Raw genomic sequence first — 26,710 nt, 5'->3', positions numbered from 1 at the left:
GTTGTCAAAGAATTCATGTTGCATGGTTCTACAATCGATGTCAATGGGAGCAGCAGTCAGGACATTAGACAATGTGTGGCTCTGGGAAGGTCAACGGTGAAGGAACTGTTTCAAGTGCTGAGGAGCAAGGATGTCTCCTTGAGGACTAAGGTGCGCCTGACACAAGCCATGATATTTACAATGGCTTCGTATGCATGTGAGAGCTGGACAATGAATAAGGAAGACCAAAGAAGAGTTGATGCTTTTGAGTTGTGGTGCTGGCAAAGAATGCTGTACCATGGACTGCTAAAAGAGCTAACAGATCTGTCCTGGAGGAAGTGCACCCGAAATGCTCCTTGGAAGCTAGAATGGCCAGACTTTGTCTCACCTACTTTGGTCAAGTTGTCAGAAGGGACCATTCCTTGGAGAAGGATGTCATGCTTGGTAGGGTGGAGGGTCGACGAAAGAGGGGAAGGCCTTCAATGAGATGGATTAGCACAGTGGTTGCGATGATGGGCTCAAGTATAGCAGGGATCATGGAGCTGGCACGGGATCAGGCAGTGTTTCATTCTGGTGTGCATGGGGTCGGTATGAGTCTGAAATGACTCGATGGCACCTAACAACAACAACAAATATCATAGCACTTTGCTTATATTATACATTATTTAAATATTTAATGAATGTATAATGAGAAAAAAAAAGTTAAAATTTGATGTAAGGAAAAAGCCATTTGGTGGGTATCTAAGTTTGAGTAGATATGTAACACTGAAAGTACAAATTCATTTGGTAGACTCTTGTTTTACTCATTGTCTTAGTTATCTAGTACTGCTATAACACATGACAAGTGAATGGCATTATCAAACAGAAGTATATTTTCTCACAGTTTAGAATGTTAGAAGTCCAAATTCAGTGTGCCAGCCCTAGGGGAATATTTTCTCTCTACGTGGGCCCTAGAAGGAGCTCTGGTGGCACACTGCCTAAGGTGTTTGACTGCTAACCAGAAAGTTGGCATTTCATACCCACCAGCTACTCTGGGAAGGAAGATATGGCTATCTAGTTCTGTAAAGATTTACCATCTTGAAACCCAATGGAGGTCACTATGAGTCAGAATTGACTCTGTAGCAGTTAGTTTGGTTTTCTTTTGTGACTCTGAGTTCTGGGAGAAAGTCTTTAACTCCTTTCAATATATGTGGGCCTGGCATTCCTTGGAGATCTCCCCATGTTTTCACATCGATCTTCCCTTATGCCCAGGAGGTTCTCAGAACAGGAACCCAGTGTCCAAATATGAGCTCTGCTCCCTGCTCTTCTTTCTTGGTGGTACTGAAATCCCTCCATCTCTGCTCATTTCTTTCTCCTTTGATCTCTTCTAAGCAAAAGGCGATGCAGTTCACAAGCCAGAGAAACTCCCATTGTGTTGAGTCAGGGCTAAGACAGGAGTAAAGGTAACCAAAAAAAAAAAAAAAAAAAAAAAAAAAAAACCAAACTCATTGCCACAGTGACCCCTCCTTGGGTTTCTGAGGCAGTATCTCTATGAAAGTAGATTGCCCAGTCTTCCTTCCGAGGAATGGCTGATGGGTTTGAACCACCAGCCTTCTGGTTAGCACTCAAATGTCTTAGGCACTACACCACCAGAGCTCCCAATGCACAACAAAATGAAATACTGCCTAGTCCTGCTATCTTTGAGCCCATTGTTGCAACCACTGTGTCAATCCATCTGCTTATAGTTTTTTCTCTTTTTCACTGACACTTAAATAATTTCCCAAGCATGATGTCCTTCTCCAGGGATGGGTAATTCCTAATAACATTTCCAAAATATGTGGCATGAAGTCTTGCCATTCTTACTTCCAAGGAACATTCTAGCTATACGTCTTCTAAGACCGACTAATTGTTCCTCTGGCAGTCCATGTTTTTGTTGTTGTTAGGTGCCATTGAGTTGTCTCTAACTCATACTGACTCTATTTACAGCAGAATGAAACACTGCTCAGTCTTGGGCCATCCTCACAATCCTTGTTATGCTTGAGTCCATCCTTGTAGTCACTGTGTCAATGTATCTTGTTGAGGGTCTTTCCCCTTTTCACTGACCCTCTACTTTACCAAACATTATATCCTTCTCCAGGGAATGGTTCTGTCTAACAACATGATAAAAGTAAGTCTGACAAACTCTGGCCTTTCGCACTTCAAGATTATTCTGGCTGAACCTCTTCTAGGACCAATTTGTTTGCTCTTCTGGCAGCCCTTGGTATTTTCAGTATTCTTCACCACAATTCAAAGGCATCAACTCTTCTTCACTCTTCCTTATTCATTGTGCAGCTTTCACATGCCTATGTGGCACTGAAAATACCGTGGCTTGGGTTAGGCACACCTTAGTGTTCAAAATGACATCTTTGATCTTTCACACTTAAAGAGGTCCTTTGCAGGAGATTTGACCAGTGTAATATGACTTCTGATTTCCTGATTGCTGCTTCCATGCGTTTTGATTGTGGTTAAAATGAAATCTTTGACAACTTTAGTATTTTCTCCATTTATCATGATGTTGCTTATGGGTCTAGTTGTAAGGATTTTTGGCTTGTTTGTATGGAGATGCAATCCATACTGAACGTCCAGTCTTTGATCTTCATCAGTAAGTGTTTCAAATCCTCTTCACTCCCAGAAAGCAAGGACAGGTCATCTGCATATTGCAGGTTTTTAATGAATCTTCCTCCAACCCCGATGCTATGTTCTTCTTAATATAATCCAGTTTCTTGGATTATTTGCTAAGCATATAGATTGAATAAGTATAATAAAAAGGCACAACCTTGATGCATATTTCTTGATTTTTGGTCTATGCACAGGTTCTTTATGAACATAATTAAATATTCTGAAATTCCCAGTTTTCATTATGTTATCCATAATTACTTGTGATCCACACAGCCGAATGCCTTTGCACAGTCAATAAAACACAAGTATCCATCTTTCTGGAATCAGCAATGATATCAACAGTGATATCTCTTGTTACATGTACTTTTCAGAATACACCTTGAATTTCTGGCAGTTCCTTGTTTATGTATTACGGTAACAATTTTTAATTTATTTTCAGCAAAATATTAAGTGTGTTTGATATTTATGATATTTTTTGATAATTTCTGAATTTCCCTGGATCATTTTTGTTTGGAATGGGCACAAATATAAATCTCTTTTAGTTGGTTTGCAAGGTAGCTGTCTTCCAAATTTCTTGGAATAGACAAGTGAGAACTTCCAATATTGCATGTTTGTTGAAATATCTCAGATTGTTTTCCATCAATTTCTGGTGCCTTGTTTTTACTTAATGCCTTCAGTGCAGTCTTTCTTCTTTCAGTACTGTTGGTTCTTGATCATATGCTACCTCCTGAAATGGTTGAACATCAACAACAAATTCTTTTTGGTATGGTGACTCTGTGCATTCCTTCCTTCTTCTTCTTCCCTTTTTTTTTTAAACATTTTATTGTGATTTGGGTGAAATTTTACAAAGCAGATTCTTTTTACCTTCAACAATTCATATACATTTTATTTTGTGACACTGATCACAATACCAGCAGCTTCCTGTTTCCTCCTTATGATTACCCTTTCCCTGTGTCCTTCTTACCTAGCTTTCTCCCTGTGCAAATGCTGCCCTTCTGATCTCCCATGGTTAATTGTTCTAAGGAGGGCAGCTCCTTGGTGTCATGGTTCAGCTAGTAGGCCTATCTGAGAGTTAGGCAATGGGAGTGAGTTCAATTCTAGGTCCAAAGGATGACACGGAGCCACAGTCTCAGAGAATTTATGAGTCTCTATGTGACCAACAAACCTGGTCTTTTTCATATTTTGCATTTTGTTCCACATTTTTTCTCCTACTCTCTACAGGATCTCCAATTTTGATCCCTTTCCAAGTGGCTGGCATTTGTAGCTAGGCACCATCTTGTTTATGGTTTCACAGTCATATAGGCTGAAGTTCTCATGCTCCATTAGTCCTTTGGACTAACTATTTCCATTTGTCTTTGATTTTCTTTGTTCTACTGTGCTCCAGACAAGGAGGCACCAATATTGTATCTTAGATGGTCCTTTGCAAGCTTCTAAGACCCAGTCGCAACTCACTGAAGTAAGATGTACTATGCTGTGCCAATTGAGATCGATGTCCCCGGTGACCATGGTCCTGAGTTCACAGGCCCAGGAAGTCAATCCCTCAGGTGTTTAGGTGAGGCTAAGATGTTATCCTAACTTTGCCCTCATTATCTTTATACTATATATGGAAATTTTTATAGCCCATAAAAGTACATAAGTAGGAATATCACCTGTCAAACCTATGCATGGTTATGGGTATATTTCCATTTATCTACCTATTCCTGATCTTGCCTGTCTACCAATTTGTATACTCATAGATTAGTGTTTGCTATTACTGATAATGTAGTGTGGGCAGTAGTGTTTACCTTTATTGTCTGTACCTCTTGTACACCTCTTCATGTCTTTCTTTTCCTTAATGATATTGTGCTAGTCTCAATATTTTGTTATATTCACCTGTATCAACATCTGTCTCTTAATTGTGTATCTATTTGCCAGTGGTTTGTCAATTTTGTTAATTTTTTCAAAGAACCAGCTTCAAGTTTTGTTGATTTTTTTTCCTGTTTTCTGCTTTGCTTATTTCTCCTATGATCTTTATTATAATTTCTTTTCTTCTGGTGAGAGTAGGCTTCTTTTGTTGCTCTTTTCCTATTTGTCGGAGCTATTGGGTTGATTGGGAGCTCTGGTAGCATAGTGCCTAAGGCACTTGACTGCTAACCAGAAGGCTGGTGGTTCAAACCCACCAGCCACTCCTCGGAAGGAAGGTTAGGCAATCCTACTTCCATAGTGATACTGCCTCGGAAACCCACAGAGGGGTCGCTGTGAGTCGGGACCGACTCCACGGCAAATAACAACACAACAACATTGGGTTGATTTTGATTCTTTCTTCTTTTTTGAGATGTGCATTAAGTGCTATAAATTAACCTCTGAGTACAACTTTTGCTGTGTCCCAAAGGTTTTGGTATGCTGTGTTTTAATTGTCTTTGTTTCCAGGAATTATTTTATTTCACATTTTATTTCTTCTGTTACCCAGTGGTTCTTGAGCAGTGTGTTACTTACATTCCATGTATTTTCTTTTTCTCCTGCTCTTCCAATTGTTGTTTTCTAATTTTATAGCATTGTGCTCTGAGAAGATGCTTTGTAGCATTTCCATGTTTTTAAATGTATTGAGGCTTGATGTGTGGTATAATATATGGTCCATTCTGGAGAATGATTCATGTGCACTGGAAAAGAATGTTCATTTTGTTTTTGCTAAATGGCGTGCTCTGTACATATCTATGAAGTCACTTGGTGTGCTGTTGAGATCTTCTGTATAATGTTGAGATTTTATCTTGTTGTTCTCTTTCGTCAAAAGTGATGTGTCAAAGTCTCCTACTACTGTTATAGTATTGTCTATTTTTCTTTTCAATTAAGTTAGTGTTTGCTTTATGTATTTTGGAGCTTTTTCATTTGGTGCATAGACATTAACATTAACAACCTGAGATATGCAAATGACACAAATTTGCTTGCTAAAATTGAGGAGGATTTGGAGCACTTACTGATGAAGATTAAAGATGAAGTCTGCAGTGTGGATTACACCTCAATATAAAGAAAACAAAAATCCTCACAACTAGGTCAATAAGCAGCATCACGATGAACAGAGAGGAGATTGAAGTTGTCAAAAATTTCATATTATTTGGTTCTACAATTAACACCAATGGAAGCAGCAGTCAAGACATCAAAAGATGTATAACATTGGGCAAATCTGTAGCAAAAGACCTCTTTCAAGTGCTGAAGAACAAAGATGTCTCCTTGAAGACTAAGATGCACCTAACCCAAGCCATGGAATTTTCAATCACTTCATATGCATGTGAGAGCTGGCCAATAAATAAGGAAGACCAAAGAAGAGTGGATGCTTTTGAGTTATGGTATTGGTGAAGAATGCTGAAAGTACCATGGACTGCTAAAAGAACTAACAAATCAGCCCTGGAAGAAGTGCAGCTTGAATGCTTCTTGGAAATGAGAATGGCAAGACTTTGTCTTACCTACTTTGGTCATGTTATTAGAAGGCACCATTCTCTGGAGAAGGATGTCATACTTGGTAAAGTGGAGGGTCAACAAAAGAGGGGAAAGCCCTCAGGAAGATGGATTGATATGGTGGCTGCAGCAATGGGCTCAGGTATAGTAGGGATCATGAGGCTGGCACAGGACCAGGCATTATTTTGTTCTGTTATACATAAGTTTGCTATGAATTGGTGATGACTCAATGGCACATAACAACAACATAGATTATTATGGTTATGTCCTCTTTGTTTATTGACCCTTTTATCATCATATAATGCCCTTCCTTGTTCCTTATGCTGGATTTTGCCTTGAAGTCTATTTTATCCAAAAATATTATATCCACTCCTTCTCTTTTTTGGTTGCCATTAGCTTGATATATTTTTCCAATCCTTGATTTTTAATTAGTTAGTATCTTTGTGTCTAAGGTGAGTCTCTTGTAGGCAGCATATTGATAGGTCTTGTTTTCTTATCCAATCTGCCATTCTTTTTCTCTTGACTGGTGCATTTAATCCATTCATAATTAGTGTAATTAATGATAACTATGAATTTACTGCTGTGGTTCATTTATTTTTTCTCATGTTGCTGATGGTTTCTTTGTTCCAGATATTTTTCTGTCCTGAGTCCATTTAGTTATCAGGCTTTCTTTCCTTTTTCTTCATTATAATTGATTTTGTGTTTACTAAGTCCTTGTGAAAGAACTCTGGTGGTGTAGTGGGTAAGACATTTGGCTGCTAATCAGAAAGTCAGCAGTTCTAAATAAACCAGCTACTCCATGGGAGGAAGATGAGGCAATCTACTTCCATAAAAATTTGCTGTTGTTGTTATTAGGTGCTGTGGAGTTGTCTCTGACTAATAGCTCTGGTAGCATAGTGCCTAAGGCACTTGACTGCTAACCAGAAGGCTGGCGGTTCAAAGCCACCAGCCACTCCTCAGAAGGAAGGTTGGGCATTCCTACTTCCGTAGTGATACTGCCTCGGAAACCCAAGGAGGGGTCGCTATGAGTCGGGGCTGACTCGATGGCAAATAACAACAATAGTGACCTTATCACAGCAGAATGAAACATCTCCCATTTCCACACCAGCTCCATGATCCCTGCTATACTTGAGCCCATCATAGCAGCCACTGTGCCAATCCATCTTGTTGAGGGTCTTCCCCTCTTTCTTTGACCCTCCACCTTACCAAGCATGACATCTTTCTCCAGGGTATGGTCCCTTCTGACAACATGACTAAAGCAGGTGAGACGAAGTCTGGCCATTCTCACTTCCAAGGAGCATACCAGCTGCACTTCCTCCAGGACTGATTTGTTAGTTCTTTTAGCAGTCTATGGTACTTCAGCATTCTTCGCCAGCACCATATCTCAAAAACATCAATTCTTCTTTGGTCTTCTTTATTCATCATCCCGCTCTCACATGCATATAAGTCATTTGAAAATATGGATTGTGTCAGGCACACCTTAGTCCTCAAGGAGACAACTTTGCTCCTCAGCACTTGAAAGAAGTCCTTTGCAGCCAACTTGCCCAGTGTTAAACATCATCTGATTTCCTGACTGCTGCTTCCATTGGCATTGTTTGTAGAACCAAGCAATGTGAAGCCTTTGACAACTGCAATCTCTTCTCCATTTATCATGATGCTGCTTATAAGTCCAGTTGTGATAATTTTTGTTTTCTTTATATTGAGATGTAATCCATACTGCAGACTGTATTCTTCAATCTTCATCAGTAAGTACTTCAAGTCATCCTCACTTTCAGCAGGCAAAGTTGTGTCATCAGCTTATCTCAGGTTGTTAATGATTCTTCTTCCAATCCTGATGCCATGTTTTTCTTCATATAGTCCAGCTTCTCGGATTATTTGCTCAGCATACAGATTGAATAAGTATAGTGAAAGTATACAACCGTGACACACTCCCTTCTTGATTTTAAACCATGCAGTGCCTCCTTGTTCTGTTTGAACGACAGTCTCCTGGTCTATGTACAGGTTCCTCATGAGTACAATTAAGTGTTCTGGAATTCCCATTCTTCTCAATGTTATTCACAATTTGTTATGATCCACACAATCAAATGCTTTTACCTAGTTAATAAAACACAGGTAAACATCTTTCTGGTATTCTTTGCTTTGAGCCAAGATCCATCTGACATCAGCAATGATATCCTTTGTTCCATGTCCTCTTCTGAATCCAGCTTGCACCTCTGGAAGTTCTCTGTCAATGTACTGTTGTATCCATTTTTGAATTATCTTCATTAATATGTTACTTGCATGCAATATTAATGCTATTGTTTGATAATTTGCATATTCTAAGGGATCACCTTTCTTTGGAATGGGTACAAATATGAGTTTCTTCTAGTCAGTTGGTCAGGTAGCTGTCTTCCAAATCTCTTGGCATAGGTGAGTTAGTGCTTCCAGTGGGGCATCCATTTATTGAAACAACTCAATGGGTATTCTGTCAATTCCTGGAGCCTTGTTCTTTGGCAAATCCTTCAATGCAGTTTCAACTTCTTCCTTCAGTACCATTAGTTCTTGAACATATGGCACTTCCTGAAATGGATGAACATCGACCAGTAATTTTTGGTACAATGACTCTGTGTATTCCTTCCATCTTCTTTTGATGTTTCCTGCATCATTCAATATTTTGCCCATAGAATCTTTCAATATTACAACTTGAGGCTTTTTTTTTTTTTTCTCAATTCTTTTAACTTGAGAAATGCCAGGTGTGTTCTTCCCTTTTGGTTTTCTAACTTCAAGTCTTTACATATTCTTATGGTAATTCGCTTTGTCTGTTCGAGATGTTCTTTGACATCTTCTGTTTAGCTCTTTTATCTTGTCATTTCTCCCTTTTGTTTTACTTACTCTCTGTTCAAAGGCAAGCTTCAGAGTCTCTTCTGACATCCATATTGGTGTTTTCTTCTTTACTCATCTTTTTAATGACATCTTGCTCTCTTCATGGACGATGTTCTTGATGTCACCCCACAAATCTGGTTTTCAGTCATTGATGTTCAATGCATCAAATATATTCTGTCAATGGTTTCTAAATTCAAGAGGGATATATTCAAGATCATATTTTGGCTCTTGTGGACTTGTTTTAATGGTCTTCAGCTTCAAGTTGACCTTGGATATGAGCAGTTGATGGTCTGTTCCTCAATAAGCTTCTGGCCTGGTTTTGGTGGAAGATATTGAGCTTTTCCATTGCCTCTTGCCACAAATGTAGTCAATTGGATTACCGTATGTTCCACCTGGTGAAGTCCATGTGTGTAGCCACCGTTTGTGTTGTTGAAGAAAGGTATTTGCAAAGAATAATTCATTGGTCTTGCAAAATTCTGTCAAGTGATCTCCAGAATTATTTCTCTCACCAAGGTCAAATTTTCCAACTACTGGTGATTCTTCTTTGTTTCGAACTTTTGCATTCCAATCACCAGTAATAATTTACATCTTGATTGCACATTTGGTCAATATCAGACTGTAGAAGTTGATAAAAACCTTCAAATTCTTCATCCTTGGATTTGGCTATTATTAAATTTGAATAATAGTCATATTAACTGGTCTTCCTTGTAGGTGTATGGATATTATCCTATCACTGACAGCATTGTATTGAAACATCCTTTGTGATGATGAATAACCCACCATTCTTCTTCAAATTGACACTCCTGGCAGAGTAGAACATATCGTCGTCTGATTCAAAGTGACCAAAACCAGTCCATTTCAGCTCACTAATGCCTAGAATATCAATCTTCTTGTGTTCCATTTCATTTTTGAAAACTTCCAATTTTCCTAGATTCATATTTCATATATTCTGTATTCCTATTATTAATGGATGTTTCCAGCTCTTTCTCTTCAATTTGAGTCATGCCACATCAGCAAATGGAAGTCTTGAAAGCTTTACTTTATTCATATGAGTAAGATTAGTGCTACTCTGATGATGCAGCTCTTTGCTAATTTTATTTTGAAAGACTTCTGACTAAAGGGTTCCTCCTCCTGCACTGTATAGGATAATGTTTCTGGGTTATTCATAAAGTCTTGCAGTAATGTACTGCTATTCCTAAGGTTTCCCCTGGTCAATTCTTTGAGAAGTAGACAGCCTCTTCCTTCTTTCTAGTCTGTCTCACTCTGTAAGCTGCATTGAAACCTGTGCACCATGCGCTACCCTTCCAGCATTTGAAGCACCAGTGGCACAGCCTCAAGCCTCACAGCAACATGCAAGCCCCAATAGTATGACAAACTGACAGACAAGTTTGTTTCACTTAGCTGTTTGGAAACCTCTTCACCCTATCCTTACCTGGATCCTTGGTGCTACTCTGCCCTGTATTCCCCCTGGATTCTCTTTCCCCTACTTTCCTGGCTGGTGGGGGTGGGCCCTGGGTCCCTCCCCTTACCTGATCCCTGCATGCTCCTCTTCTCTGTCATTCCATCTGCCTTCTCTTTCCCCTGCTTTCCTGGCTGGTAGGGGTGGAGCCTGGGTCCCTCCCCTTACCTGGAATCCTGGGTGCTTCTCTGCTCTCTCATCCCCTCTGTCTTCACTTTCCCCATAAATATTTACAACATTAGAAATCCAATGAAGGTCTCCATGACTAAGAATCAATTTGATGGCAGTAGGTTTAAGTCCTTTTGATTTTATCCTTTTTTATTTTAGTTAGAAGGATTATTCATTTTCTTTGTGATTACCTTGTGGTAAATTTTTATTTTTCTAAGTTTGGAACTGTCTGTTCTATATTGAGTTTCTCAATTTGTCTCCATTTCAAACTTCTGCAATTAAATCATTTATTCTCTGCTTTTGCTATTTAGTTCTTGTCATTTACAGATAGATGCCTCTGGTTCTCTATTTCCCATTGTATAAGCTTATTTTAGTTTTGAGAGTTCTTTTTTTGGCTTGGTTTCTGTTGTCGTGTGTTTTATTCTTAGGTTATTATTGTCTTCTGTTGTTGATTTTCTATTGGAAGGACTCTTTTAACATTTCTTGTAAGGTTGGTCTGTTTTTTACACATTTCCTTAATTTCTGCTTGTCTGGGAAGATCCTAATTTCATCATTATATTTGAAGGAGAATTTTGCTGGATATAAAAGTTTTAGTTGGCAGTTTTTATTCTTTCATGATTCTGTATATATCATCCTATTGCCTTCTTGCCTGTATGGTTTGTGCTGAGAAATCAGCACTTAGTCTTATTGGTTGCCCTTTGTAGGTAACATTTCATTTTTCCCAAACTGACCTCAAAATTCTTTCCTTTTCTTTAGTTTTGGGAAGTTTTATTATGATCAGTTTTGGTGACTTGCTCTTCAGGTCTATCCTGGATGGGGTTCATTGAACTTCTTGGATGGATATCTTTTTGTCTTCCATGACATTGGGGAAGTTTTCTGCTAGTAAGTCTTCCATAGTTTTCTCAGTGTCTTATTTATTTATCTAGCTTCCTTTTGTTCTAGAATTCCAATCAGGTACATGTTTTTCTGTTGATATCATCCCCTATGACTCTTAAGTTTTCTTCATATCTCTTCATTATTTTTTCTGATTTTTCATTATACAATCAAGGAATTTGTTTTCTAGCTGGGATATGCATTCTTCAGACATTTCAAGTCTACTCTTTTGTCCTTCCAAAGTGTTATCTATCTCCATAATTTTAGTGTTCATCTTCTGGATAGTTGATTGCTGTTTTTCTGTGATTTCTAATTGTCTCTTTATTTTGTCATTTTGTTCTTCTAAGATTTTCCTGAATTCTTTAGGGATTTTTTTTTTTGTGTGTGTGTGTTTTCCTTGCTTCTGTTTATGATTTCCTTGAGCTCTTCAAAGAATATATATATTGGGAGCTCTGGTGGCATAGTGCCTAAGGCATTTGACTGCTAACCAGAAGGCTGGTGGTTCAAACCCACCAGAAACTCTCGTAAGAAAGGTTGGGGAATCTACTTCTGTAGTGATACAATCTTGGAAACCCAAGGAGGGGTCACTATGAGTTGGGTCTGACTCAACGCCAGTGGGTCAACATAAAGAATCTCAACAAAAAGAAAACAAAAATCCTCACAACCAGACCATTAAGCCACATCATAATAAATGAAGAAAAGATTGAAGTCGTCAAAGACTTTGTGTTTGTTCTACAATTAACACCAATGGATGCAGCAGTCAAGATATCAGACGATGTATAACATTGGGCAAATCCACCACAAAAGACCTTTTTCAGATGCTGAAGAACAAAGATGTCTCCTTGAAGACTAAGGTGCTCCTGTGGTAGTTAAGTTTGTGTGTCAACTTGTCTGGGACTGGTTGAATGGCTGGGAAGCTGGATGTAGTATTTCCCATGATGAGACTGGTAATCAACACCATGGTGGAATCTACTGTGAGCAGTTGAGTAGCTGCCTTAGGGATGTGGTCTGTTTCCTGTATATATGGCATGCTTGAATCCTGCATGTAGCTGTGTCATTGTGCAGCAGCCTGCCATGCTCAGCCAACCTTGGCACATCCAATGGACTTAAATTAATGGCCTGTGGTATGGTTTGGTAATATTGGGACTGTGCCTTTTTACTTGCAACCTTGGGCTTGTCAGTCTCAGCAGCCAGTGGCTGTTGGAGTAAAGAAATGGAATGGGCTCTGTTCCAATGGGCTGGAAGCAGGAGGCAGAGCTGAAGCCCGAGGCTGAGGGGCTTTCACCTAAACCCTAGAGTCTGGCATTTTGAACCCTGACTTAAAGCCTCCAAATTGTAAGAATAAACTCCTGTTTGTTAAAGCCATCCCATTTGTGGTATATTCCTGTCAGAGTAGCACTAGGTAACCAGAAGAGCACCTAAACAAAGCCATGGGATTTTTGACAATGAATAGGGAAGATCAAAGAAAAGTTGATGCTTTTGAGCTGTGGTGTTGGTGAAGAATACTGAAAGTACCATGGACTGCTAAAAGAACTAACAAATCTGTCCTGGAGGAAGTGCAGCCAGAATGCCCCTTGGAAGCAAACATGGACAGATTTTGTCTGACTTACTTTGGTCATGTTGTCAGAAGGACTATTCCCTGGAGAATGACATCATGCTTGGTAAAGTGGAGAGTAAATGAAAAAGGGCAAGGGCCTCAACAAGATGGATTGGCACAGTGGCTACAATGATGGGCTCAGTTATAGCAAGGATCATGTGACTGGCACAGGACTGGATAGTGTTTCATTCTGCTGTAAATAGGGTCACTATGCGTCAGAGATGACTCAAAGTTACTTAACAATACCATACATTCATACACACACACACACACACGTGTGTGTGTGTGTGTGTGTGTGTGTGTATGTATGTATATTATTGTTGTTTGCTACTGAGTCAGACCTGACTCATAGAGACCCCTCCTAGGTTTCTGAGGCAGTTTCATTATGGAAGTAGATTGCCCAACTTTCCTTCTGAGGAGTGACTGGTGGGTTTGAACTGCCAGCCTTCTGGTTAGCAGTCAAGTACCTTAGGCAACTTACCAAGTAGTTCTTTTACTTGTTTTTCCTCTGGGAGATTTCCTAGTTCTTTATTTTGGTCACTTTCTTCTGCTATCTTGTCCTGTTTCTTTCTTTGATTTGAAATTGTTTGTTGTCTCCAAATTATTTCTAAGTTATTGTTTGTTTTTTAAGTTATTGTGTGTGGGTTTGTTTATCCCTTTTTTTTTTTTTTTAATTGTTTCAATATATTGAGATGAGTGGGGCAAGTGTGATTCTTTCGTTCTTAGCTTAGCAGCACTGGGGCACTACCAAGCTGTCTCTTGGATTGGTGAAATAACTGGTTGGAATGTGAGTATGTGTCTCTGTTTGTCATGAAGAGGAGCTTCAGTTAAGATGAGCATGTGTGGTTCATCATCTGTCATTGATGTACTGGTGTAGGAGCAGATAGTAGTGCTCTTCAGTTGGGTGAGTTGATATGTGCACTAGATATGGCTGAATAATTGAGAGTTAATGTTCTTCTCTTGGATGGGGTAATTATTAAAAAGAGAGAAAAACAAAAAGGAGAAGAACAGAAGGAAAAGAAAACAAGATATAATGAAAAGAAAAGATAAAAAAAATAGGAAAAAGAAAAATAGGGAAATGGTTGCACTGAAAGATTGGCAAAAATGGAAGAAAGCAAAGAGGGAGAGAACAGGTACAAAGGGAGAAAAATCAGGGAAAAGGGAAAGGAGTAAATAAGGAAACTGAAGAGGAGAGATTTATAGTTAGCCAGCAGCCATGGAAGCAGGTAGATGTAGCAGAAAACACTAATCCTCCAGGGTGGTTGTCCATGGATATGACAGGAGCCTGGCATGAGTAGGCATCTCAAATAGAGAAGGCTGCAGGTGTGTGCCTCTTATGCCCAGTGTCAGAAAGATCAGTCAGTAACATATGCACAGGAAGGGGGAGCTGAAATGCCTGGGTCTGTTTGAAATGAGTTGGTTCAGGTGGCTCCTGGACATCCTTGGCCACCAGTTTGCCAAGTTTTGCGCCTATTTTCAGGGAATCTGTACTTTTTGGAGTAGAGAGTGTGGCTCACCAGTTATGATTCACTGGCGTGGGTCTGGCACCCTTCTGGTCACAAGCAGTATTTATCTAGCCCAGAGTCTAGTGAAATGTCACCCTGATGCTTTCTTTTTTAACCATGCTGACAAACACCTTTCCATTCGGAAAGGTGAGAAGTGTCTAGGGCAAGTTAACCCCCCTGACAGAGGAAGATGCAGAGGTGTGCCTCTTGTGTTCAGTGTGAAAAGTTTCTCTCAGCCCCTTAGGCACCCAGCTGGTGAGCTTTAGCCCCTAATTCACTCTGCTAGGAGCTCTGGTAACATAGTGCCTAAGACATTTGACTGCTAACCAGAAGGCTGGTGGTTCATACCCAGCAGCCACTCCTCAGAAGGAAGGTTGGGCTATCCTACTTCCATAGTGACACTGCCTCAGAAACCCAAGGAGGGGTCGCTATGAGTCGGGGCCGACTCGATAGCATATAACAACAACAACAGGAGTTGAGCTGTCCAGGGATTAGAGTTGAGGACAGGGCTCCTCTTGTCACTGGGTCTGTGGCTTGAATTCTTCCCTATCTGTTTCCATTACTGTCTACATTATTGTTACTACCATAAGGATTCTATGAAGTACCTCCCCACCATCAATTTTTGATGGCTCTATTAAAAATGGCCATGCTTCAGCCAGTCCCAGCTTCTTCTTTCTACCTAGTCACTAATCTAGCTGTGTTTCCCTTTCCAATCAATGTTCAATCTAATTCTTAATCATCTCACCTGATGCTCAGATTTCCAGGAACATTATTTGTATGTTTTTCTATCACTTATTCCTGGTCTCTGCTGTAGAGCGATTGGGCAGAGTTTGTTAGTCTCTTCTCTACCTCCTTCCATCTTCTTTTGATGCTTCCAACTTGGTTCAATATTTTGCCCCTAGAATCCTTCAGTATTATAGCTCAAGGCCTGAATATTTTCTTCAGTTCTTTCAGCTTGAAAAATGCTGAGCTTGTTCACTCATTTTGGTTTGTAACTATGTCTTTTCACATTTCTTTATAATACTTTACTTTGTCTTCTCAAACTGCCCTTTGAAGTCTTCTCTGTTATACCCTTTTAATTCATCATTTCTTCCATTCACTTTAGATACTCTTTGTTCAATAACAAGTTTCAGAGCCTCTTCTGACATCCGTTTTGTTCTTTCTTTCCTGTCTTTTTAATGACATTTTTGCCTTTTTCATGTATGAAGTCCTTGCTATCACTCCACAACTCATTTGGTCTTAAGCCATTAGTGTTTGATGTGTCAAATCTATTCTTGATATAGTCTTTAAATCAGCCAGGATATACTCAAGATTGTGCTTTGGTTTTCATAGACTTATTTTAATTTTTTTCAGCTTCATCTTGAACTGTGAATGAGTATGATCTGTTTTATAGTCACCCTTTGACCTTGCTCTGACTGATGATATTGAGGTTATTCATCATCCCTTTACAGATAAAGTCAACTTGATCCTTGTATATACCCTTTAGTGAGGTTCAGATGTACAATTGCCTTTTATGTTATTGAGAAAAAGTATGTTCAATGAATAATTAATTAACACATAACCAAAGGGGGAAAAAAACATATCCACTGCCATTGAGTTGATTCCAACTCATGGAGACCCTCATTGGGTTTCCAAGGTGATAAATCTTTATGGAAGCATATTGCCTCATCTTCTTTCCATGCAGTAGTTGGTGGGTTTGAACCACTAATCTTCAGGTTAGCAGTCAAATGCCTGAGGCACTGCATCATCAGAGATCCTTTTTCATTAACACATAGAGGTCAGCATTTACAACATATTACAAAAAAAGGACAATTACATTGATCACATCATGGGAGATGATTACATTTAACTGCCAAATTACAACATTACCTAGTTGTCAAGCTGCATCATTACATGCCTGGCAAATTAATTCATTACATAACTTCCAAACCATAGAAAATCATGGCTCAGCTAGGGTTATGCATAAGTTGGGGTGACAAAATTCAATCCATGATATTCCACCCTTTGGCCTCCCAAAATTTGTGTCCTTGCCACATGCAAAACACATTCATTCCAAAATGTCATACCACAACTCTGAAATTGACTCTAAGTCCAAATTCCATCTTGGGGGAAAAATTCCTTTTCATCGTGAACTTTTCAAATCTAAAATATAACATCTGCTTCTAAAGTACAGTGATGAAGCAGGGACAAGGTAGATATTTCTATTACAAATCAGAGAAATTGGAGGGAAAGGAGGAATAATGGACACCAAGGAAGTAACAAACTCAGCAGAGCTATTTACGTTAACTCTCAAGCCTTAAAAATGATCTTCTGTTCTCTGAGACTATGTAGGCAATGGCTCTGCCCTCCAGGTCTGGGTGTTGGCCATGTTCTCTGGACTCCAGATGGCCCTCAGCTGTGGACTGCATCTCCAATTTTCAGGCCCACTGGAAAGGCAACTCTGCTCCCTTGGTTTTGGGAGCATTCTCCTAGTCTATCTGAGTGGCAACCCCACTCCTTGGCCCCAACGGGCCCTGTTCTTTTGTCCCTTTGGTCTGGCAGCTTGCCACCTCAGCTTTGGGCAGAATATTTGGCCCCATACCCCTGGTACTTGTGAATGGCAACCTCACACTCTGCAATCAAGTTGATGAAGATCTTACTCTTTGAAACCTAAGAGACTGTAGTTCCAACCCAGGGACTGTGGCCCTTACCTTTGAGACTCAGGTAGTTCTATTTCTTGTGTTCCTTGTCCCTTCAGCTTCTGTTTTCTGGTTCCTTGGACTTTCAGTCCCTTGGGCCTCTTGAGCTTGACCAGCCTCTGCCTTGCTCAGACAAGTGTCAAAAGGCCCTTTAGCTTTACAGATAAATGCCCAGAGGCACTTCACTCTCCCATTAAACCTTGGCTTGAAGGCACTTGGCTCTCTTGCTTCTTAGTTGACTCCCATAACATCTCACATTGGTCTCCTGATTCTGTTGCCACCATTTCTCTGTGTCTGGTGTTACTGTTCTGTAATTACTTCCTTTTGAGCCCTCACCAAAATTGTCTTTGATGTCTATAATTCCACCAACAGTCTCTTCAAGGCCATCTAGGCTTTTGCTATTCCAAACCAAACTCACTGCCATCGAGTTGGATCTGACTCATAGCAACTCCTCCTTGGGTTTCTCAGGTGGTATCTCTATGAAAGTAGATTGCCCAATCTTCTTTCCAAGGAGTGGCTGGTGGGTTTGAACCACCAGCCTTCTGGTAAGCAGTCAAATGCCTTAGGCACTACATCACAGAGCTTTCGGCTTTTACTATTGTTGTTGTTAGGTGCTGTCAAGTCATCTCCTATTCATAGTGACCATATGCACAGCAGAAAGAAACACAGTCTGATCCTATGCCAGCCTCATGATCCTTGTTATACTTAGCCCATCATTGTAGCTATTGTGTCAATCCATCTTGTTGAGGGCCTTCCTCCTTCTTTGTTGACCCTCTACTTTACCAAGCATGATAGCTTTCTCCAGGGAGTGGTTCCTTCTGACAACATGACCAAAGTATGTGAGACGAGTCTGGCCATTCTCACTTCCAAGGAGCATTCTGGTGGCACTTCTTCCAGGACATTTGTTAGTCCTTTTAGTAGACCATGGTACTCAGCATTCTTCACAAACACCACAACTTAAAAGCATCAACTCTTTTGTCTTCCTTATTCGTTGTCCAGCTCTCACACGCATAAGAGGCTATTGAAAGTATCATGGCTTGGATCAGGCACACCTTAGTCTTCAAGGAGACATCTTTGCTCTTTAGTACTTGAAAGAGATCTTTTGCAGCAGATTTACCCAATGCAATACATCGTCTGATATCTTGACTGCTGCTTCAATCAGTGTTGATTGTAGAAACAAGTAATATGAAGTCCTTGACAATTTCAATCTTTTCTCCATTTATCATGAAGCTGTTCATTGGACCAGTTGTGAGGATTTTTATTTTCTTTATATTGAGGTGTGTAATCCAAACTTCAGACTGTAGTTTTTAATCTTCATCAGTAAGTGCTTCAAGTCATCCTCACTTTGAGCAAACAAAGTTTTGTCATCTGTGTATTGCAGGTTGTTAATGAGTCTTCCTCCAATCTCTCTCTCTTTTACTATTAGGCAACTTAAAACTCTTCTAGTCTCTCCCCGTTATTCAACAAAACCACTTCCACATTTTAGGTACCTGTTAAAGCAGTACCCCACTCTTTTGATTTCAATTTCTATCTCAGTTATCTTGTGATGCTATAGCAAAAATACCACAAGTGGAGTAAACTGAAATTTATTTTCTCACAGTTTGCTGTTGTCATTGTTAGGTGCCATCAAGTCATCTCTGACTCATAACAACCTTATGCACAGCAGAACAAAACATCGCCCTGTCCTGAGCCAGCTCCATGATCCTTGCTATACTTGAGCCCATCGCCACTGGCACTGTGTCAATCCATCTCATTGAGGGCCTTCCCCTCTTTCATTGACCCTCCACCTTACCAAGCATAACATTCTTCTCCAGGGAATGGTCCTTACTGACAACATAACCAAAGTATATGAGATGAAGTCTGGCCATTCGCACCTCCAAGAAGCATTCTGGCTGCACTTCCTCCAGGACAGAACCTTTAGCTCTTTTATTAGTCCATGGTACTTTCAGCATTCTTTGCCAACACCATAGCTCAGAAGCATCAATTCTTCTTTGGTCATCCTTATTCATTGTCCAGCTTTCACATGCATATGAGGCAATTGAAAATACCACAGCTTGTGTCGGGTGCATCTTAGTCCTCAAGGAGACATCTTTGCTCTTCAGTACTTGTAAGAGGTCCTTTGAAGTCGACTTGTCCAGTGCTATACATCATCTGATGTTCTGACCGCTGCTTCCATTGACGTCAATTGTAGAACCAAGTAATATGAAGTCTCTGACAATTTCAACCATTCTCCACTTACTGTAATGTTGCTTATAGCACCAGTTGTGAGGATTTTGTTTTCTTTATATTGAGATGTAATCCATACTGCAGACTGTATTCTTCAACCTTCATCAGTAAGTACTTTAAGTCATCTTCACTTTCAGCAAGTAAACTTGTGTTGTTAGTGTATCGCAGGTTGTTGAGGATTCTTCCTGCCATGTTCTTCTTCATATAGTCCAGCTTCTTGGATTATTTGCTCAGCATACAGATTGAATAAGTATGGTGAAAGGGCACAACCCTGACACACTCCCTTCTTGATTTTAAACCATGCACTGTCTCCTGGTTCTGTTCGAATGACAGCTTTCTGGTCTATGTGCAGGTTTCTCATGAGTACAATTAAGTGTTCTGGAATTCCCATTCTTCTCAATGTTATCCACAATTTGTTATGATCCACACAATCAAATGCTTTTGCCTAGTTAAAAATGCAAGTAAACAACTTTCTGGTATTTTTCGCTTTGAGCCAAGATCCATCTGACATCAGCAACGATATCCCTCATTCCATGTCCTCTTCTGAATCCAGCTTGCACCTCTGGAAGTTCTCTGTCAATATACTGCTGCAACCATTTTTGAATTATCTTCAGTAAGATTTTACTGGCATGCTGCAATATTAATGACATTATTTGATAATTTCCACCTTCTGTAGGATCACCTTTCTTTGGAATGGGTACAAATATGGATCTCTTCCAGTCAGTTGGCCAGGTAGCTGTCTTCCAAATCTCTTGCCATAACCAAATGAATGTCTTCAGCTGGGCATCTGTTTGTGGAAACATCTTAATGGGTATTCTGTCAATTCCTGAAGCCTTGTTATTCATCAATTCTTTCAGTACAGCTTCAACTTCTTCTTTCAATACCATTGGCTCTTGAACATATGCCACTCCATGAAATGGATGAAGATCTACCAATTCTTTTTGGTACAGTGATTCTGTGTATTCCTTGCATCTTCTTTTGATGCTTCCTGCAACATTCAATATTTTGCTCATAGAATCTTTCAATATTGCGACTAGATGCTTAATTTTTTTCCTTAATTCTTTCAGCTTAAGAAATGGCAAGTGTGTTCTCCCTTTTGCTTTTCTAATTCCAGGTATTTTCACTCTTCATTATAGTAATTGGCTTTGTCTGCTCAAGCTGCTCTTTGAAATCTTCTGTTCAACTCTTTTATCTCATCATTTCTTCCATTTGCTTTAGCTATTCTCTGCTCAAGGGCAAGTTTCAGAGTCATTTTTGTCATTCATTTTGGTCTTCTCTTCTTTTCTTGTCTTTCCATTGATCTCTTGCTTTCTTCATGGGTAATGTTCTTGATATCCTCCCACAATTCTTCTGGTCTTTGGTCGTTGGTGTTCAATGCATCAAATCTATTCTTTAGATGATCTCTAAATTCAGGAAGGATATATTCAAGGTCATATTTTGGCTCTCATGGGCTTGTTTTAATTGTCTTCAACTTCACCTTGAACTTGCATATGAGCAGTTGTGGTCTGTTCCACAATCAGCTCCTGGCCTGGTTTTAGCTGAAGATATTGAACTTTTCCGTTGCCTCTTGCCACAGATGTAGTCAGTCTGATTCCTGTATATTTATCTAGTGAAGGCCACATGTATAGCCACCAATTGTGTTCTTGAAAAATGATATTTGCAATGAATAATTCATTGGTCTTGCAAAACTCTATCATGTGATCTCCAGCATTATTTCTGTCACCAAGGTCAAATTTTCCAACTACTGGTGATTCTTCTTTGTTTCCAACTTTTGCATTCCAATCACCAGTAATAATTAACATCTTTATTGCACGTTTGGTCAATATCAGACTGCAGAAGTTGATAAAAACCTTCAATTTCTTCATCCTTGGCTTTGGTGGTTGGTGCATAAATTTGAATAATAGTCATATTAACTGGTCTTCCTTGTAGGCATATGGATTTTATCCTATCACTGACAGCATTGTACTTCAGGATAGATCTTGAAACATCCTTTGTGATGATGAATGCCACACCATTCCTCTTCAATATTTCATTCCTGGTATAGTAGATCATATTTTTGTCTGATTTAAAATGGCCAAAACTGGTCCATTTCAGCTCACTGATGCCTAGGATATCAATCTTTATGGGTTCCATTTCATTTTTGACAATTTCCCTAGATTCGTACTTCATTCATTCCATGTTCTGATTACTAATGGATGTTTGCAGCTGTTTCTCCTCAATTTGAGTTGTGCCATGTCAGCACATGGAGGTCCTAAAAGAATTATTTTATTCATATCATTATGTTTGGTTCTACCCTGATGAGGCAGCTCTTCCCCAGTCCTGTTTTGAATGCCTTCCAATGCAAGGGTCTCCTCTTCCTGCACTGTGTCAGACAATGTTTCTGATCTATTCATAAAGTTGCCAAGTAATGTATCAGACCGTGTTTCTCTGCTACCCATAAGGTTTTTCCTGGCCAATTTTTGAGAAGTGGATGGCTTCCTCCTTCTTCCTAATCTGTCTTAATCTGTAAACTGTGTTGAAACCTGTGCACAATGTGCAACTCTGCTGGGTCTGAAACACCAGTGGCACTGCCTCAAGCCTCACAGCAACGTACAAAACCCACAGGATGACCAATTGACAGAGAAGTTTGTCTCCCTTAGCTGTTGGAAAACTCTGTGCTCTCCCCTTACCTAATTCCTGCCTGGAACCTGCCACTTTGTGGTCCCTGGCCACTCCCTTACTTTCCTGGCTCTAGCAGACTTGTGGCCTAAACTTGTGTGGTAGTTATGTTTGTGTGTCAACTTGGCTAGGCCTGGTTCAGTGGCTGGGGCAGCTGGTGATAGTATTCCCCATGATGAGACTGGCAATCAACTCCATGGTGGGATTTACCACAAGCAGCTGAGTAGCTGGCTTTGCTACTCAATGTGGTCTGCTTCCTGCACATAAGTAGAAGCCCTAGAAATGGTCACTAGCCTATGGCACACTTGGACCCTGTATGTATCCATGTCATTGCTCAGCAGCCTGCTATACTCTGCTGACCTTGGGACTTACAATGGACTTAAGTTAATGGCCTGCCCTGTGGTTTGGTAACATTGGGACTGTGCCCTTTTTACTTGTCAACCTTGGGGCTTCCAGCCTCAGCAGCCAGCAACTGTCTGAGTGAAGAAACACTTCTAGCTCCAGTGGGCTGGGAGCAGGAGGCAGAGCTGGACCCCAAGGTTGAGGGGCTTTCACCCAACCCTTTGAGCCTGGCACTTTGAACTTGGACTTAACGCTTCCAAACTGTAAGAGAATAAACTCCTGTTTGTTAAGGTCATCCCATTTGTGTACACTTCTTGTTAGAGTGGCATTAGGTAACCAGAACACCTTGCCTCCCACCCCTTTTTACCTGGATATCCTGCCATTCTGCAGGTCCCTGTCCTCTCCTACTCCCTCCCTTTCTTGGCTCTAAGGGGCTTGAGGTCTGGTCTTGCCTCCTGCCCCTTTTGCCTGGATAACCTGCAGCTCCAGAGGTCCCCATTCTCCCCTGCTTCCTCCCTTTCCTGGATCTAGGGGCCTTGGGGCCTAGACTTTCCACCCACCCCTTTTTACCTGGATATCCTGCTGCTCCCCAGGCCCCCAACCTCTCCTGCTCCCTCCTTTTCTTGAATGTAGTGGGGTTTGGGCCTAGCTTGCCTCCCACTCCTTTTTACCTGGATGTTCTCCTGCTCCAAAGGTCCCTGGCTTCTCCTGCTCTCTCCCTTTCTTGGCTCTAGAGGGCTTTTCGCCTAGCCTTTCCTCCTGCCACTCTGGAGGTCACTGGCCTCTCCTGTTCCCTCCCTTTCCTGGCACTAGGGGACTTGGGGCCTAGCCTTGCCTCCTGCCCCTTTTTACCTGGATATCCTGCTGCTCCAGTGGTCCCCAGCCTCTCCTGCTCTCTCCCTTTCCCTTTCCCTTTGTCACAGTTTAGGAAGCTAGAAGTCTAAATTCAGAATGCCAACTCTAGGTGAAGACTTTGTTTCTTTGTTGACTCTCAGAGAAGGTCCCTGTCTCCTTTCAACAACTGTATGAGAGATGTTTCTTGAAGATCTCTGTGTGTCTTGCATCAATCTTTCCCTGAGTCTGTAAGGTTATGTCTCCCAAAGCTGTGACCTGAGTAACGGTGTTGATTTAAATGAGGGTGATGCAATCCATCCTAATCTTGACTCAGTAGCATAAAAAATGTAACCTATTCCTCATTAACATATCTTCCCTCTTTAGCAACACATGCTGTTGTTGTTATATGCCATGGAGTTGACTGGACTCACAGCGACCTCTCCTTGCATTTCCCAGGTGATATCACTATGGTAGCATAGTGGCTAAGGCACTTGACTGCTCACCAGATGGTTGGTGGTTCAAACCCATCAGCCACTCCTCGGAAGGAAGGTTGGGCAATCCTACTTCCATAGTGATACTGCCTCGGAAACTCAAGGAGGGGTCGCTATGAGTCAGGGCTGACTCGATGGCTCGTAACAACAACAACAACAACATCACTATGGAAGTAGATTGCCCAACCTTCTTTCCCAGGAGTGGCATAACCTCCAGCCTTCTGGTTAGCAGTCAAGGGCCTTAGGGACTATGCTACCAGAGCTCCCCATTAACACATAGAAGTCAGAATTTACAATATATCACAAATGAGGGATAATCACATCATGGAGGATGATTACAGCATTACATAACTGCTACGTTACATCATTACTTAACTGCTTAACTACATCATTACATAGCTGACAAATCACTGAAAATTGTGGTATAGCCAAGTTGACAAATATATTGAAGGAATATATATAATTCAGTCAATGATACTCATGTATAAATTGGCATGTTCATAATTATTTATGTGCTAATCCATTTTCAAACACTTATAACTATTTATTTTTATATCTTTCTTTCCTAGGTGGTGAGTTCTTGCAGGATAGAAATTGATTCTTTTTCTATAAATTCAGTGTCTAGGCAGTGTCTGACATGCTTCAGGCATTCAATAAGTGCTAACTGAATTGGAAGTTTAATTAATTTTGTTTACTTAAATTCAACTATTTTTAATTTTCATTTGTCTTGTCTCAATGACTGTTAGAAATATCTTTTCTTTTTACTGATGTATGAAGCAAAGCCACAGAATAAATTGTGTAAAAGATCATCTTTAGTATACTTGACATAACATGGTCTGTGCTATTAAAATTTTAATGTTTCAAGTCTGTGGATCCAAAGGGCATAGCATGTTACCCAAGATAAATCTTCTACATAAAAAATATGAAAGAATAACAAGAAATTTTATGAAAGTGTTTAGAAATCATCTTTCATTTCACCTCACTCTTCACCGCATTATAAAGAATAGATGTCTATTTCCATGCCTTAAAGCTTTGCTGCATAAGACATATTCAACATCTAATATCTGTTGTACAAGGGGCAACAGTAAGTAAGAGAATGGACATTGGATAACTGAGGTTGGATAATAAAAGCTGACTGCTGTTGAAAAACCCAATAGGCAAGTCTTTCTTTCAAATACAATGTCAGGTGTCATGAGCCATTTCATGTTGGAGTTTTAAGGTAATCTTTCAGCCAGGAACAAGTATACCATTAAGTCTGAATACATGTCACATTTACAAATGACTTCCAGTGAAGGTCGCTGTTCTCCTTTACTTAGAAAATATGATTTCAGAAGAAAATCATCATGGTTACTCTGCTTGGTTTGGAGTTTCTGGTTAAAAAGAAAGAAAGAAAGCAAAGAAAAGAGAAAAGTCTTTTATTTAGTCTCCTTTCATGATGCTTAAAATTAAAAAAAAAACACCCAAAAAACTCTGATATTTATCACAGCAATGTGTTTAGACATTTAAAAGTGTCTCTCTGCTTCCTCATCCCATCCATTCTATCACCAAAAAACAAACAAACAAATTGTCATCCAGTTGATTCCATCACGTGATGCTCCCATGTGTCACAGAGTATAACTGCTCCATAAGGTTTTCTTGGCTATAATCTTTATGGAAACAGATTGGCAGGTCTTTCTTCTGTGGCACCTCTGGGTAGGTGGAACCACCAACCTTTAGGTTAACTGTCAAGTGTAACCTTTTGTATCACATAAGGACCTCCACTCCAGCAAGGTTCCTAGTTTTCTCTTCTCTGTAAGATTCTTATCGCTTTTGACTTGTGTTCTTGACTCCAACATTTCTTCCCTTCAATCCATGATCCTTTTTACTACCAAAGATATTTTTGTAAAAGATATCTGTATAAAACTACATGTACCAATTGCTCTGAATTCCTCTCCCACTTCTCTCCCTTTTGCTCACTTCATTTTGGCCACAAAGGCTGGTCCTTGAACACATGAAGCAAGCTTCTACTTCAGAACCCTAATGCTTACTATTTCACTTCCAAAGAATGTTTTTCTTTCAGATAAACATGTGGCTTGCTTTCTCTATTCTTTTAGAACTCTGTGCAAAGTTACCTCATCCTTCTCTGACTACCCTATACATCTAGGTTGTGAATCATGATCCATGCCTGTTTATGTATGATAAACAATGATTTTTCTATTGTAAAATGGTTTGGGAAAAAAAGAAAAAGATTAAGAGTTTTGGGCACAGAGAAGTTATATGAACTTCAAATTTCAGTTTCTATAAACTTTTGGAACATGGTTACACTCATTTATTTACAAATTATCTTAGATGACTTTTGCTTTATAACAGCAGAGTTGAGTAGTTATGACAGAGGTTGTATGGACTGCCAAGGCTAAAGTATTTCCTATTTGGTCTTTAGAGAAAAATCTTACTGACTTCTGTAATATATAATATCATATCTCTCACTCCACCATGACCCTCTTTAACTGCCTTGTCTGGTTTTATTTTTCTTTATGGCACTATCACCACACAGTTTGCTTAGGTAAATGTTTTATTTGAATTTAAAATGTAGAAACACACAAAGATTATAAGAGCATAGCTCAGTAATATATTCATGAAATTGTCATCAGATCAAGAAATAGATTACAGAAGATTTCTAGAAACTGATCTACTTATCATCTTCCCCCAATTCAATAACTGTTCTTATAACACCATAGATTAATTTGGCCTTTGTGTCATCTAGATATAAACAAGATCATATAGTATATAATTTTTGTGTCTGGAATATTTCACTCAACATTACATTTATGAGATTTATGATGTTGTTTTATGTAGCTCATTTAATTGCTATATATTATCTCATTGCATAATTAAACCCCAATTTAAAATTTAATTTTACTATATTAAATTAATTTTACTATGGTAAAACCTGTGAAAGCTGGAACATGTGTAAAGTTAAAGAAGAAAAT

This window comes from Orycteropus afer, unplaced genomic scaffold (genome assembly GCF_000298275.1).
Source record: "Orycteropus afer afer isolate SDZICR_OR568_19922 unplaced genomic scaffold, OryAfe1.0 scaffold00215, whole genome shotgun sequence".
Taxonomy (NCBI): Eukaryota; Metazoa; Chordata; class Mammalia; order Tubulidentata; family Orycteropodidae; genus Orycteropus; species Orycteropus afer.
The sequence above is the reverse complement of the archived record's forward strand: the minus strand, read 5'-3'. Positions refer to the sequence as shown.